This window comes from Poromitra crassiceps, assembly GCF_964638095.1.
Source record: "Poromitra crassiceps genome assembly, chromosome: 6".
NCBI lineage: Eukaryota > Metazoa > Chordata > Actinopteri > Beryciformes > Melamphaidae > Poromitra > Poromitra crassiceps.
Window position 1 is genome coordinate 2,647,346 of NC_139627.1, and position 16,508 is coordinate 2,663,853.

Genomic DNA, 16,508 nt, shown 5'->3' on the forward strand with positions numbered 1-16,508 from the left:
GGTCTCAGGTCTGCTGCATGGAGAACGTCTACACACAGGGTAGTCAGGCTGGTCTCAGGTCTGCTGCATGGAGAACATCTACACACAGGGCAGTCAGGCTGGTCTCAGGTCTGCTGCATGGAGAACGTCTGCACACAGGGCAGTCAGGCTGGTCTCAGGCCTGCTCTGCTGCATGGAGAACGTCTGCACACAGGGTAGTCAGGCTGGTCTCAGGTCTGCTGCATGGAGAACGTCTGCACACAGGGCAGTCAGTCAGGCTGGTCTCAGGTCTGCTGCATGGAGAACGTCTGCACACAGGGCAGTCAGGCTGGTCTCAGGCCTGCTCTGCTGCATGGAGAACGTCTGCACACAGGGTAGTCAGGCTGGTCTCAGGTCTGCTGCATGGAGAACGTCTGCACACAGGGCAGTCAGTCAGGCTGGTCTCAGGTCTGCTGCATGGAGAACGTCTGCACACAGGGCAGTCAGGCTGGTCTCAGGCCTGCTCTGCTGCATGGAGAACATCTACACACAGGGCAGTCAGGCTGGTCTCAGGCCTGCTCTGCTGCATGGAGAACATCTGCACACAGGGGCAGTCAGGCTGGTCTCAGGTCTGCTGCATGGAGAACATCTGCACACAGGGGCAGTCAGGCTGGTCTCAGGCCTGCTCTGCTGCATGGAGAACGTCTGCACACAGGGCAGTCAGGCTGGTCTCAGGCCTGCTCTGCTGCATGGAGAACATCTGCACACAGGGGCAGTCAGGCTGGTCTCAGGTCTGCTGCATGGAGAACATCTACACACAGGGCAGTCAGGCTGGTCTCAGGCCTGCTCTGCTGCATGGAGAACGTCTGCACACAGGGCAGTCAGGCTGGTCTCAGGCCTGCTCTGCTGCATGGAGAACATCTACACACAGGGCAGTCAGGCTGGTCTCAGGCCTGCTCTGCTGCATGGAGAACATCTGCACACAGGGGCAGTCAGGCTGGTCTCAGGCCTGCTCTGCTGCATGGAGAACGTCTGCACACAGGACAGTCAGGCTGGTCTCAGGCCTGCTCTGCTGCATGGAGAACGTCTGCACACAGGACAGTCAGGCTGATCTCAGGTCTGCTGCATGGAGAACATCTACACACAGGGCAGTCAGGCTGGTCTCAGGCCTGCTCTGCTGCATGGAGAAGATGGCGTTAGCGTGGACTTCATTTGGTCGTCTGATTCCAATGTAGCCCAGTGCGAGGCCACAGCCCATGAATAGAGTTGTGCATTTTGAGGAAACGAGAGCAGACTTTCATTGGCCCTCGTTAAAGGCCCGCATTTGTGCGAGACATGAAAACATGTTGTTTTCGTGGAGAAACGCCGGGGTTCCTGCGGAGCTTCGTGCCAATAACATTTCACGACTTTTCCGTGACTATTCTGTCATGACATATATAATATAGCACGATTCACATCACCAATATTTACCAGGGTCTATGTTCAAATGTTACACAATGTTAGTGAATGTCTGAATTGAACGTTTCTGGTGTTTTCAGCTGACTACAACTACTTACTATATATAATAGAGAAATATGCTATTTGGGTTATTATCCGTTCAGAAAAATATGAACTAGCAGCCAAACTTTCCACTCAAACACTGAACTCACTGGGAGAAATAAGGCGGTGAATAAATGTCCCTGACATTTCCAAAAGGTTTGGGATCTGGATCAGTTTTCATACGTTTTCCAGACCTGGAGAACAACAGTTTTACATGGCATGACTGAGTCAGGTTTGAAACATGTTGTCGAGAGCAGCTGGACATTGATCAAACAGACACGCTATCGTTAATTAACACCAGAGAAAAGTTCTATCAGGACCGATGACAAGTTGTTTCCACACGATCAAGTCTTACTGTGCTACTTATCCTCTCAAGACTCAAATCCTGTGATTCCTGACTCCGTTTTGCTGCCAAGTCAGCTCTGCCCCCTGAGTTACCTCTGTGAAGACAGGCCGATAGTGATTTCAACCTGCTCTGTCCTCTGAGTTACCTCTGTAAAGACAGGCCGATAGTGATTTCAACCTGCTCTGCCCTCTGAGTTACCTCTGTGAAGACAGGCCGATAGTGATTTCAACCTGCTCTGTCCTCTGAGTTACCTCTGTGAAGACAGGCCGATAGTGATTTCAACTTGCTCTGCCCTCTGAGTTACCTCTGTGAAGACAGGCCGATAGTGATTTCAACCTGCTCTGTCCTCTGAGTTACCTCTGTGAAGACAGGCCGATAGTGATTTCAACCTGCTCTGCCCTCTGAGTTACCTCTGTAAAGACAGGCCGATAGTGATTTCAACCTGCTCTGCCCTCTGAGTTACCTCTGAAGACAGGCCGATAGTGATTTCAACCTGCTCTGTCCTCTGAGTTACCTCTGTGAAGACAGGCCGATAGTGATTTAAACCTGCTCTGTCCTCTGAGTTACCTCTGTGAAGACAGGCTGATAGTGATTTCAACCTGTTCTGTCCTCTGAGTTACCTCTGTGAAGACAGGCTGATAGTGATTTCAACCTGCTCTGTCCTCTGAGTTACCTCTGTGAAGACAGGCCGATAGTGATTTCAACCTGCTCTGCCCTCCGAGTTACCTCTGTGAAGACAGGCCGATAGTGATTTCAACCTGCTCTGTCCTCTGAGTTACCTCTGTGAAGACAGGCCGATAGTGATTTAAACCTGCTCTGTCCTCTGAGTTACCTCTGTGAAGACAGGCCGATAGTGATTTCAACCTGCTCTGTCCTCTGAGTTACCTCTGTGAAGACAGGCTGATAGTGATTTCAACCTGTTCTGTCCTCTGAGTTACCTCTGTGAAGACAGGCTGATAGTGATTTCAACCTGCTCTGTCCTCTGAGTTACCTCTGTGAAGACAGGCCAATAGTGATTTCAACCTGCTCTGCCCTCCGAGTTACCTCTGTGAAGACAGGCCGATAGTGATTTCAACCTGCTCTGTCCTCTGAGTTACCTCTGTGAAGACAGGCCGATAGTGATTTAAACCTGTTCTGTCCTCTGAGTTACCTCTGTGAAGACAGGCCGATAGTGATTTCAACCTGCTCTGCCCTCTGAGTTACCTCTGTGAAGACAGGCTGATAGTGATTTCAACCTGCTCTGTCCTCTGAGTTACCTCTGTGAAGACAGACCGATAGCGCTTTCGATAGTGAGTTATAGAGACAGTCCGCATGTCTGGGAACGCCCACAAAATGTTAAACGGCTGGCGCGCGAGTGGGGTAAAACCGCCGATATATCTCATGGGCTGACTCACCAAAAGACGGTGCTGCGGCTCTGAACTACATGTTTGGGGCTTCTAGAGCAGAACACCAGACGTCTGCTCAGATGTGCGTTTACTGCGGTGGTTAAATCCCCGATCGTGTCTGCCTGGGCTGGGCTATCAGCTAAATTCTAACTTTGCTGAATGGATAGAACGGGGGAATTTACCCCACCCTGACCCCGCCCCCAGGCTAACCCAGCATCTATTGTGGGCGTTCTTAGAGCCTTTATGGGCGTTCCCAGACATGCGGACTGTCTCTATGATGAAAATTGCAACCAAAATAGTTGCAATTTTCATCAATTACCTCTGTGAAAACAGGCCGATAGTGATTTCAGGCTCTTGTTAAGCATTTTAAAGTGTTGCCTGGCCTGGGTAAGCCCTACCTTGCCTGGTTAATCACTGCCTGGCCTGGGTATATACTGTATATATACCCCGGGGTAAAAATATGTAAATTTTTACCCCGGTGGGAATTGAATCTCAACCGCCGGCTGTGTTCGTACCGCGCTGAGCCGCGCCACAACTTCCTGCACAAACCCTGTGGTCTCGTGGTCCGTCTCGTGGTCCGTGCGCCGGTCTCCCACCGACGTGGTTCAGGAGCCGAACCCCCCGAGTAGTCACAAGTGCCTAAGCCCTTCCTGTGTGTTAGCCTGTGACCTTACGCTGTGAGGTCAACCGCTATTGACGCAGATCACGCCAAGGCCCTTAGGGGCCGCGTGCAAGACCCAATCACACCCACCACAACACCAAAGCCTGGGCCTGGAATTACAGCTACACTTATGTTGTAGCTACGCAATTACCTCGCGTATGGAAGCCATTAGCCTCTGTTTAGCACGTTCACAGAGAGGAGAGGAGAGGAGAGGAGGGGGGGGGGGGAGGAGATGAGAGGGGAGGAGAAGAGAGGAGAGGAGGGGGGGAGGGGAGAGGAGATGAGAGGGGAGGAGAGGAGAGGGGATGAGGAGAGGAGATGAGAGTGGATCAGAGGAGAGGAGATGAGAGGAGAGATGAGAGTGGAGAGGAGAGGAGAGGAGAGGAGATGAGATGAGAGTGGAGAGGAGAGGAGATGAGAGGAGAGGAGAGGGGATGAGGAGAGGAGATGAGAGTGGATGAGAGGAGAGGAGAGGAGATGAGAGATGAGAGTGGAGAGGAGATGAGAGGAGAGGAGATGAGAGGGGAGGAGAGGAGAGGAGAGGGGATGAGGAGAGGAGATGAGAGTGGATGAGAGGAGAGGAGAGATGAGAGTGGAGAGGAGAGGAGAGGAGAGGAGAGGAGAGGAGAGGAGAGGAGAGGAGAGGAGATGAGAGTGGAGAGGAGAGGAGATGAGAGGAGAGGAGATGAGATGAGGAGAGGAGAGGAGAGGAGAGGAGGAGAGAGGAGAGGAGATGAGGAGAGGAGATGAGAGGAGATGAGAGAGGAGGAGAGGAGAGGAGAGGAGATGAGGAGAGGAGAGGAGAGGAGAGGAGAGGAGAGGAGAGGAGAGGAGAGGAGAGGAGAGGAGATGAGGAGAGGAGATGAGAGGAGATGAGAGAGGAGGAGAGGAGAGGAGAGGAGAGGAGAGGAGATGAGGAGAGGAGAGGAGAGGAGAGGAGAGGAGAGGAGAGGAGAGGAGAGGAGAGGAGAGGAGAGGAGAGGAGAGGAGAGGAGAGGAGAGGGTTTGATTGGCAGGTGATCTCTGGGAAGTAGGGGTGTGAATCTTTGAGTATCTCACAATTCGATTCTGATTCCTGGGGTCATGATTCGACACAAAATCGATTTTCAATTCGAAATCGATTGCGATGTGCTAAGAAAGGCGTGTAGCAAATTATGGCATGAAAGCAGAATAAACTGTATAAGATTATATATTAAGAGTATATATTTTTTAAGGTTTTATCAACTGCTTGCAATAATGTAAAAACAGTACACCCAAACAAAGGTAAACCTAAGACAAAGGCTAACATTTATTCATGCTAAACTTGCACAAATAAAAACTTCTAGTATTTCTGAGATCAAACTGGCTTCAAGAAAGATAAGTTAAATAAGTAATAAGTGAAAATGAAAAAAGAATCGATTCTTAGAGAAGTTATGAATCGATTCAGAATCGGGAAGATAAGAATCGCAATTCTTACACAAATGGATTTTTTGGGGGACACCCCTCCTGTGAAGCGAGTGCAATTGAGTAACACCACAGCAATGAGCGCTGAGCAACAAAGAGGGAGACTATAACCCCTAACTGATGGATTAGCACTTTAACAATACAATGGCAGCCTGGAGGTTATAGAAGCAAGCTTCAGACTAAAAGGTCACCGATTTTAAATCCCCAGTCTGACATTTAGATGTGAAAGAGATTGTTGCTGCCACATAAATAGTGCAGACGTACCTGTGCCATGTGTATATTGCTCTCTGACTTGCCAATAAGGGCAAAAAACGTGCCAAAAAATACATTAAAAAGAAAAGAGAAAAGCAGTTCAGGAGTCTAGGGGAAATGTGCTCAGGCTACCCCAATACATAAAGGTACAAAGTAACAATAATAATAAAACGCTGTTTACATTTTATGAAATTAACATTTGCAGAGTTCCCTGCTCCGTTTGATGTCTCTGCCATCTCATTATATGGTATCCCTACACTTTGATGTGTCATTAGTTGGTTATAGGCCATTACTGCTGCAGCTGCGGATTAACTTTGCTGAGCCGACCCACCAGAAAGAGGTTGACGATCCTTTTGGGGGTCCCAACCCATCATTTCAGCAACCAGGTTTTAATAAAAATCCTACTTTCCAAAGCCCTAAACAGTCTGAGTCTATACATACAAGCGCTTTAAGAGCCATCTTATGTAGGGCAACAGCGGGTAGCATCCCATGTGAGATGACCCTTTGTGTGATGGAGGCTTTACTTGTGCTGTGCTGCGTTCACAACAGCAAATTAACAAGAAACAGCCTCCACTTCAAACACCACCAGAGAGATTAATAGATATGGAAAGATTTCAGTTCAAAGCAGCAAACCTCAGGCCACAGAGTGTCAGACTGTGACGTGCAGATATTTCTGTGTGTGTGTGTGTGTGTGTGTGTGTGTGCGTGTGCGTGTGTGTGTGTGTGTGTGCATGCATATACATACAGTATATGTGCATTCCGTACAGCAGGGAATGAGCTTACTTTTGAACGCAGCGCGCTGCACCTTGAGGGCCCCATGAGGCTGTAATCATTTCACAACCTGCCTATAACTGTGCAGAGCTCAGAGCTCTCCAGCACAATGTGCTCCGGTAAGCAGCTCATTACACTAAATAGCCCTTTGTATCCCACTGAGCTAATGGGCGGGTGGACCAACCTTGAGATGAAGGAGTCGACACAGACGCTAAAGTGACACAGCGATCGTTGGTCGCACGAGCGTGAGCGATTTCCTTACTTTTTTCAGATTAAAAAAAAAAAAGTGTATGATGAGTAAAGTCTCAGATCTAGGGGTGTCACGAGAACCGATACTTCGGTACCAAGTCTAAAATGCCAACGTTCTAAAAATGTGACGGTACATACTGACTTTTCTACAATACCCGAGGTACCGTAGCGAAACCGACACCTTTGCGATATGAAGCGGGCAAAGAGAAGCGTTGTGTGGTGGGAACATTTTGATAAGAAAGGAGAAGATAATACTGGGAATCGGTGTACAGCTACGACACGACGACGACATCGACGCTCTATCACTTCAACAGTGTTCATTCGGATCAATTCATTGGCCGGCTCCTCTTCGTCAAACCTGGAGCAACAACCCACCATCATCAGCTTGCTGGTTTTCATCGATTAAGACAATTGTGTGTCACGGATCGTTATCCCCAAAATCATCCATACCATCACAATATTATGATTATTATGATATTATATCATAATATGATATTATGATTCCCTACCATTCTACAGGCCTGCAATACAACAATACTGGTGTTGACAGTAATAGAAGATGCCAAATCATTCAAAACAATAAGCATTTTGCTTTTAGGAGCATCGTGCCAGCGCTGAGCCCTACGCGCTGTTCCAAAACGTGTCAGCGTGCGCCGTTGCCTGGGAAACGCACATCCCATAATACAACTGTTCGCATCGCATCCCATAATAGTATGATGATGCTTGGGATGCCATTGCGAAACATAGATGCGAACAGGTTAGCTCAAAGTTTAGCGTCGCCAGCGAGGGCCCCCACCGCTGCAGTTGGGGGGGGGGGGGGGATGCGTTTCAAAATCCCTCCAGGCCTGAAAGATTTTCTAGGGGAAACACTGCATTGAATTATCGCCCTACGTGAAAGCATGCATTCTTGCAGATCCGCGAGGTTTTCATCCGACTGCGGCGGGAGATAAGTGGCCAGTGAATCATCATGGCTTGCACCATGTTATTGTAGACTGTAGCCCCGGTGTGTTTACTGACAGCCTAGGAAGGCAGCAAGCTAGTAAAATCACAAGGTGCCAAAACACCGTGCAAACAAACAAATCAACAAAACACAAAATATCTCAACGCAACCACAACAACGTGGCACACCAACAGAGAGAGTGCTTCAAGCAAGAAGCATTAACCTTCTCTCTCCTCCTGGTTCCCAGTGCATCACTTCTACCTAATGTGTTGCTTGCTCATATTCATCTGAGCCTAAAACACAACAGAACAGTGCGTCTGGATCTGGATGGAATAATCCCTGTACTTCTCTAATTCAGTGCATACAGGCTTTACAGTGTTAAGCAATCACAATGATTTTACATTTGCAAAAAAAAATCTTAAACACTTTTGCTTCATATTCAGTCTTAAAATCAATGAAAAAAATTAAGGAAGTGAAAGATTCTGCCATTAGGAGTGAGATAAGACCACTTGTGTCTAATGCAGCCATTCCCAACCTGTGGGCCGGGGACCACTGCTGGGCCGCGAAGGTATTGCGAGTGGGCTGCCAAATCAATTGCAAAACATTACAATCTTACTGAAAAAATATTAATTAGGCTATTATTATTATGTATGAGAATGCATTTCTCCATTGTTGAATGATACCGTTATTTAATTTGTATCCAATTATTTATTAATTAGCTTATTGCAGACAGCCCCTCACTTTGAGTTTCTGATGTCTGTGCGGTGCTGATGGACAGCTCGTTTTATCGTTAAAACAAAGTGCTCTGAGAAACATTATTTAGCCTCCATACGGCCCGTATGGTCAGATGTGAGCTGCAAACATTTTTGAGATTTTCTAAGTGGACCAAGAGTCAGAAAAGGTTGGCAACCGCAGATAGATCTAATGCATTTGCACTTGTTTGAGAATTTTTCTTGTAACCAGAGATAGCATCAAGACCCTCAAGTCACAAAACAAATTGAGTTGCATTGGAAACTGGAGAATTGATCTCAGATATTTTTGTCTCTCAAAAAACAACAACACTAGATGCAGTGTGTGGGCGGCAATACTAAAGTCCCTTACATGAAGAGGAATCCATTGTGTCTCCAACGCTTAAAAAAAAACGCGTATTAAACTGCTGTGTAAATAAGATTAAAACATCTTGTAAAGCTTATTCAGAAGCAGGCGTGATAGTTTGAGTTGATCTTCAGCCAAACCCTTGAGCTAAACAAACAGTGTACAAGTAGCACACAGCAACAACACCACTTGCTCACAGACAGAAATGAACGAGGTGGCTGCCCAACTCTCACTCTGATAAAACACCTCAGCTAGTTAGTAGTTATCAAATGATGTGTGAAGAACAGAACCGAACAGAACAGAACAGAACAGAACAGAACAGAACCGAACAGAACAGAACAGAACAGAACAGATTCCTTGTAACAATCAGGCTCCCCAAGTCCCCATCAAGTCTAGGATTCAGTTTACTCTTGTGAAACACTTTGTGACTCTGCTCTGTGAAAAGTGCTGCTATATAAATAAAACAAACTAAAATAAATAAACTTTACCTACTGCTACTAGAATAGAATAGAATAGAATAGAATAGAACAGAATAGAATAGAATAGAATAGAATAGAATAGAATGCTATTATTTATTAATAAACCTGTTGTTCTGTCAACTTGGCAAATGCTATTATCCTATACATGTGCGAAATAGAATAGAATAGAATAGAATAGAATAGAATAGAATAGAATAGACAGTCCTGATGGTGTCAGCCTAATGACCATCACCATCACTCTGCCTGCTCTGTCCCTTTGTCTAGCCCGCCCGCCCGGCTGCAGCTCGGGGACTGGACACACCTCTCTGTCAGCACCCACCACTGAAACCACATCACTGTCAACACACACCTCCCTCCACGCACGCACGCGCATGCACACACACACACACACACACACACACACACACACACACACACACACACGTCATGCACACACACACGTCACGTCACACACACCCACACACACACACACTGCTAATGTAATGCAATGTAACGACTTCCATTTCAGTTTGGATCTATATCAGCGTTGTGGATTTGCAGGGATTTGTGCGTTGGCCCTGCTGCAGGCAGACAAGCACACACACGCACGCACGCAGACACACACACACACACACACACACATATACACACACCGAATGTGAGGGAAAGCGACCACCTTTAACATTAATACCACCACACACAAAACATCAAAGAGAGTGTACATGTTGTACAGAAACGCCATGTGGCTGCTTTGCACATAGATAGGCTACATGGCAACAACAGAGAAGGCTGCTGCATGCACAGTGGATGTATAGCTAGCTGTAGCAGGCTAGCCCCATAACGTCACAGGCTAACGGGAATGGCTTGTGTGGGATGTTTTGAATACTGTCTTACCTGATGTGGCATATCAACCTTCACTGTGTAGTCTCAGAAGGGGGGGGGCCCACAGGTTGGGGCCAGGTCGCCAAATGTTCCGAGCAAGTGAAGAAGGCAGCTTTCAACTACAATGTCCCTCCGTGGAAAAACTTTGTCCTCCGTGGAAAAAAGAGAAGATAAACTGCCAACAAAGAAGAAAGGGGGGGGGCTTAATTAGTGTTAATTGATTAATTGGTCTTAATTAGAGATAGCTAACGGTCTCTCTGGGGGGGCTGGGAGCTCTGATAACGTGTTTTCTCTTGCACGGACACCCTCACGCCAAACTTCATTCAATAAATCTGTGACTTCAGTGCTCCCGTGCTCAGTGGCAAACGTAGACACCTCGCAGGACATTTATTTGAGACATTTTATGAATCAAAGGGGTCTTCTTGGGGATCGGCACTCGCGTGATACACGAAACAGCACTTTAATCCAATTAAATTGCAACTTTTACAATTTGGCTCACACTGCTTGCTGACGTGATATAGCGCCTTGCGTATATCGTAACGTTAGTCTTTTTCAGTGGGAGAAGATTGTGGTATTTTTTTTTACCGCTGAAACCAATTGTAGAAGTTGACGTGTTTACTGAGAAAAGTGCTGCTGCTGCTTGGCGGAGACGAGAGGAGAGGACGCGCCTGACGAATGGAAGAGTGGATCCAATGGATTTGTGAAGCGTCTCCATGCAGTCATGTTCTAACGTGATCATCTTCATCACCATTAGGGATGACCGCACTAAATTGCCCTTTTCATATTGAGTGTGCCGCCGTGGCGATCTCTCCTCCATGCCGAGACGGAACGGAACGTTAACTGGTGCTATATGTGTGGGACAGCAGCAGAGGAGCCAGGCAGCAGGGCGAAAAATAACAATTAAAATATGACACAAAACCACCACGGGCTCTATAGTGCCACAGTGACGATGCGCCTGTGAAATGGCCTGTCTACAATGACATTAGGCTGGGCTGACAGCGGCGTGTCAACATCTTGCAGCCCGCGAGAGAGCAACACACACACGGGCAGCAGCGAGCCAAACAGCACGGTGGTGAGCTGGGAATCAACAGCAGAGCGCGCGTGCGACTCGGCCTAGAAAACACTTTTCTGCAACCAAATCAAAACGAACAAAAACATTCATAAATTAAACGTTGCTATAGTCGTACAGTTGCTTGCAATCTACGGCGCACACTGCAAAACGTAATGGGGAAAGCGCAAAATAACTTACATTACTCCATGCGAAGCGCAACGTAGCAGACACGCTGTTAAGTCCAGCTTTTTAGATCTCTATCTACATAGATGGACAGCGCTTCTGTTCTGCATAGTCCCGCCCCCCTGCATTTTGCAGGAAGGCATAGCTATACATATATCATCCGTTCGGTGTCCTATCACAGCGCTCCACTCTGGGATCGTCTCTTTTCCCATTGGTCGAGAGGCTTGTCAGTCTCAGTCTGTGTCTCCATCGATTTCCCCCAACCATATAGGGGTGTGTCATGACGTAACAGACACCCATAGATAGGTAGAAAGTAGGCCAAAAACATAATAGCAAGAATTACATTGAAAAATAAACCAATTAAAAAAAAAATGTAAAAAATAACATTATAAATATGTCACTATGGCATTTTTTTGTTAGTTTCTAGCATTGTATTTTGTCAATGTCAACTTTGAATGGTGTAAAATTTTCTTTTTTCATTCCACAACATTCTCATCATTAATTATTTATGATTTTACCTATGCATAATATATGAAAGTCCCACTGTCCTCTCTCTTTCTCTCTCTCGCTCTCTGTCTGTGTGTCTCTCTTGCTCTCTCTCTCTCGCTCTCTGTCTCTCTGCCTCTGAAAACTGGTGAAAACTGATAGCATACACATACCAAGGGGATCAAGGGGTTAGTGCAACTGGTTTTGAACGTTACCAAGTTAGAGAGCTATAAATGTAGGATGCTCAGACGTCTCGCAGCATGCCTGCATGTGTGTGTGTGTGTGTGTGTGTGTGTGCGTAGGTGTCTGCGTGCATCTAAGTGTATATATATGGACATACAGTATATTCCCAGCTTCAATGAGAGGAATGCAAGCAGGGCCTCTTTGTCAGTAGACCGACACCATGTGTGAAGCTCTGGTGGAAGCTGAGCTAAGCTCAAGTGAGCGGGTGAGAGGGTATGACGCCATGGTGCTATGGTGCTATGGTGACGCCATGGTGCTATACAGGCCGCAGCTGGGGTTTGCTGTCTGCCTTGCTCGAGGACACATCAACAGGCATCAAGGGAATGTTGGATGTTGCAAGGATCCAACCTGTGACCTTACCTTACCGTATTACTGGACGAATGTTGTGTCAGAGCAGAAGGCCATCCAGTCATAACGTACTGTGTATTTAGGCTTAAAGGCCATGATACCATGTGGGGACACAGAGATGAAACAAGGACACAGTGTCATGCCTACACTACACTTGTGACGGCACGCTGGCTCAGTGGTTAGCACTGTGGCCTCGCAGCAAGAAGGTCCTGGATTCGAACCCCCGGTCCGTCCCAGGTCCTTTCTGTGTGGAGTTTGCATGTTGTCCCCGTGTTTGTGTGCTCCGGGTTTCCTCCCACCATCAAAGACATGTACGTTAGGGTTAATACTCCTGTCAGTGCCCCCTGAGCAAGGCACTGGCAAAAAGAACTGGAGTTGGTCCCCGCCGGGCGCTGCACTGCGGCTGCACACTGCTTCCAGTTCTAGGAAGGTTCCTAGTAGAGGATGGGTCAAATGCAGAGGAGGAATTTCCCCATGGGAACACTCAAGATTTAACTGCAGCAGTACTGCAAAGATAAGGGCGAGTGAACAGTTCTGCAGATCTGTCACTCTATGTGACTCCGCTGTGCTGGAAATTAGTCTTGCGTCCTCCTCACTGACCCACTGACCCTATGTTCCAGTTGTCCGCGGCTATCAGATCCCCTCGCTTCTGCTCAGAGAAAACTATCAGATCCCCTCGTTTCTGCTCAGAGAAAACTATCAGATCCTCTCGCTTCTGCTCAGAGAAAACTATCAGATCCTCTCGCTTCTGCTCAGAGAAAACTATCAGATCCTCTCGCTTCTGCTCAGAGAAAACTATCAGATCCCCTCTCTTCTGCTCAGAGAAAACTATCAGATCCTCTCGCTTCTGCTCAGAGAAAACTATCAGATCCTCTCGTTTCTGCTCAGAGAAAACTATCAGATCCTCTCGCTTCTGGTCAGAGAAAACTATCAGATCCTCTCTCTTCTGCTCAGAGAAAACTATCAGATCCCCTCGCTTCTGCTCAGAGAAAACTATCAGATCCTCTCGCTTCTGCTCAGAGAAAACTATCAGATCCCCTCGTTTCTGCTCAGAGAAAACTATCAGATCCCCTCGCTTCTGCTCAGAGAAAACTATCAGATCCCCTCACTTCTGCTCAGAGAAAACTATCAGATCCCCTCTCTTCTGCTCAGAGAAAACTATCAGATCCCCTCGTTTCTGCTCAGAGAAAACTATCAGATCCCCTCTCTTCTGCTCAGAGAAAACTATCAGATCCTCTCGCTTCTGCTCAGAGAAAACTATCAGATCCCCTCGTTTCTGCTCAGAGAAAACTATCAGATCCTCTCGCTTCTGCTCAGAGAAAACTATCAGATCCCCTCGCTTCTGCTCAGAGAAAACTATCAGATCCTCTCTCTTCTGCTCAGAGAAAACTATCAGATCCTCTCGTTTCTGCTCAGAGAAAACTATCAGATCCTCTCGCTTCTGCTCAGAGAAAACTATCAGATCCTCTCGCTTCTGCTCAGAGAAAAGGCAGCTAACTTGTTGTGAATATGGGTCAGGTATGGGTCAGTCTTATTATGATGGAAGGCGGGCGGCCATGACACTGACGAGGAGTCTGAGGGGGCGCCGCCCGCCACAGACAAGCAGCATGGTACACTGGTAGAGTGAAACAAAGGTGACTGCATCTGAAGCTGTTGTGTGTCTCTGCACATATGAATGCTTTTATTATCCAATGTACCCACACACATTTGAGAGGACATTGGAAGGTGTTTACCATCTCTCTTGTTAACCTCATCAAGGAACATGGAATCATCAGACTCTCTCTCCCCGTGCAGCAGGCACAGTCTGGCAAGCGAGAGTATTTGGAGGCAGAAGTAGCTATAGCACAAGACCAGGCGTTTCCACACAGAGCCACAGCGCCGTCTGCTATTGGTCAGCGATCGACGAGCTGCACGATCACTGGACAGGCGACCTGCCACTCGTGCCCCAAAAACACAGTCTGCTTTATCATCTATCTGACTCTAAATGGGACCATCATTGACTAAATGAGCATCATGCTGTATTAAAAAAAGACTTGAAATAGCGATTCAGACCATCAACTCATTAGGAAAGTTTACTGAGGTCATAAATCAAGTGTGAAGTCGGGTAATTTTCCTATTGACTTCTATACAATCAGACTTTTTTTTTTGCAGCCAGTGGAGTCGCCCCCTGGCCTGACATCACACTGAACTGTCAACTCGTTAACACTCGTTAACACTCGTTAACACTCCGTTTCCTTCTGCAGTCTGACATTGCCTACGATTTCCATTGGGGAAATCCCCGACAGCCATTTGATTTCCCCCTAACCAATCACGACGAGAGATCGACAACGTCTGCCTGAATATAATGCAGTCCAATCTCCCCTTTGAATAAATGCCTTCAAAGCAGAGTGCTTTTGGGATTTCAAAGTCATTGAAGGCTACGTTTCAATCCATTTAGAACAGGCTTGGTAGCAGTATGCTACCTGTCTATGGCAGTTCCCACTGTTGTTGTCATTACTCCTCCTTGGTCTGGCACACTTGACAACAGCTTGACAACGGCGTTAGTCCCGCCCGTTGCACTGTTTATTGACGCTGATTGGCTAATTGGTCGTCCCCCTTCTGGTCCTCATTGGAGCGAATATTTTCTCAACATGAGAAGAAATCGCTGTTGCATGTAACGACGCCGGACCAGGAAGAGCTAACTCGGTAGAGTGGTCGGATTCGAAAGGTTTTCAGGTCATTCAAGTCACTTCCGCATTGGCTTAATTGATCATAACAGGAGGTGGTCCCTCGTATATCTAGCTTCTCCATCATCTCAAAAAGTCCAAAGCTCACTAAATAAGGGACACACAGTGAAACTAAATAAGGGACACACAGTGAAAGCTCACTTAATAAGGGACACACAGTGAAAGGTGAAAGTGTGCCTGCTTGGTCTCCTCCTCCTCCTTCTTCACACTGTGAAGACGATCAAAGAGTGTATTTGTCAATAGCTGCAGCAAATCCTTCAGGTTTGGTCGCTCCCCGTGCTTCTCTGAGTGTGAGGGCTGCATTCATCCAGTGAAGGGCCAGGCAGCCACTGGGCCACGGCCGCTCTGCCACTCTGCACGCCTCTGTTTGCTTTTCCAGCTGTTCCCAGACTCACCCTACGAGAGAGAGGGGTGTGTGTGTGTGTGCGTGTGTGTGTGTGTGTGTGTGTGTGTGTGTGTAAGTAAGTGTGTGTGTGTGTGTGTGTGTGTGTGTGTGTGTGTGTGTGTGTGTGTGTGTGTGTGTGTGTGTGTGTGTGTGTACACACACGGGTGGGTGGGTGGGTGGGTGTGGGTGGGGTGCTATAGAGGAAAAGTGAGAGGGAGGGATGCCGAGTGCTGGGAAGGAAGAGAGAAGGGAAGAGAGGAAGGGAGAGCCACAGAGAAGTGAGAGAATGTGTGTGTGTGTGTGTGTGTGTGTGTGTGTGTGTGTGTGTGTGTGTGTGTGTGTGTGTGTGTGTGTGTGTGTGTGTGTGTGTGTGTGTGTGTGTGTGTGTGTGTGTGTGTGTGTGCGCACGCACGCACGACACGCGCATGTGTGTGTGTGTGTAGTATATTTACAGAGTGGACACACCCCTAGGTTTCCCAGACCTCTCTCTCTCTCTCTCTCTCTCTCTCTCTCTCTCTCTCTCTCTCTCTCTCTCTCTCTCTCTCTCTCTCAATTCAATTCAAAGAGGCTTTATTGGCATGACCTGTTGTACAGTATTGCCAAAGGCAAGCAGCACATTGCACATCGTACAAGGTACTGGTAAATAGATATAATACAATACAATACAGGTAAAATACAGTGTTCTCTCTCTCTCTCTCTCTCTCTCTCACACACACACACACACACACGCACACACACACACACACACTCACACACTCACACACAGACACACTCACACACAGACACACACACACACACACACACACACACACACACACACACAGGAAGATGAATTCTCGTGTGCGCATGCTTTGCTCACATACTGTACAAACAGAACAGGCCCATATGCCTGGCTGCCCCTCATATAAGATGATCTGCCTCTCAGACACAAACCCACAAGGGTAGTAAACTATAGGCTCATATAACGGACCAGTTTTAGCATAATAGTTGTCTGAAAGATTGTTGTGAATATTTTCTGTATGTTTTTTGTGCTTGTACTGTACATGCCACTAATGCCGTATTCCATTATCCACGCATATGCACGCATGCACGCGCGCATGGATGCAT

The 16,508-nt window shown here is 47.3% G+C and overlaps 1 protein-coding gene across 1 annotated transcript in view; it reads right to left on the reverse strand.

The window, feature by feature from the left end:
- The window catches only part of LOC310778159 (vitamin D3 receptor A), a 118,356-nt gene extending 107,087 nt beyond the window's left edge, over positions 1-11,269 (reverse strand). The window contains exons 1-2 of the mRNA XM_083638514.1: positions 11,229-11,269; positions 9,992-10,154 (exon numbers count right to left, since the gene is read on the reverse strand). The gene's annotated coding sequence lies outside the window, so the exon portion shown is untranslated. The remainder of the gene's footprint in view (positions 1-9,991; positions 10,155-11,228) is intronic.
- Positions 11,270-16,508: the final 5,239 nt, after the last annotated feature.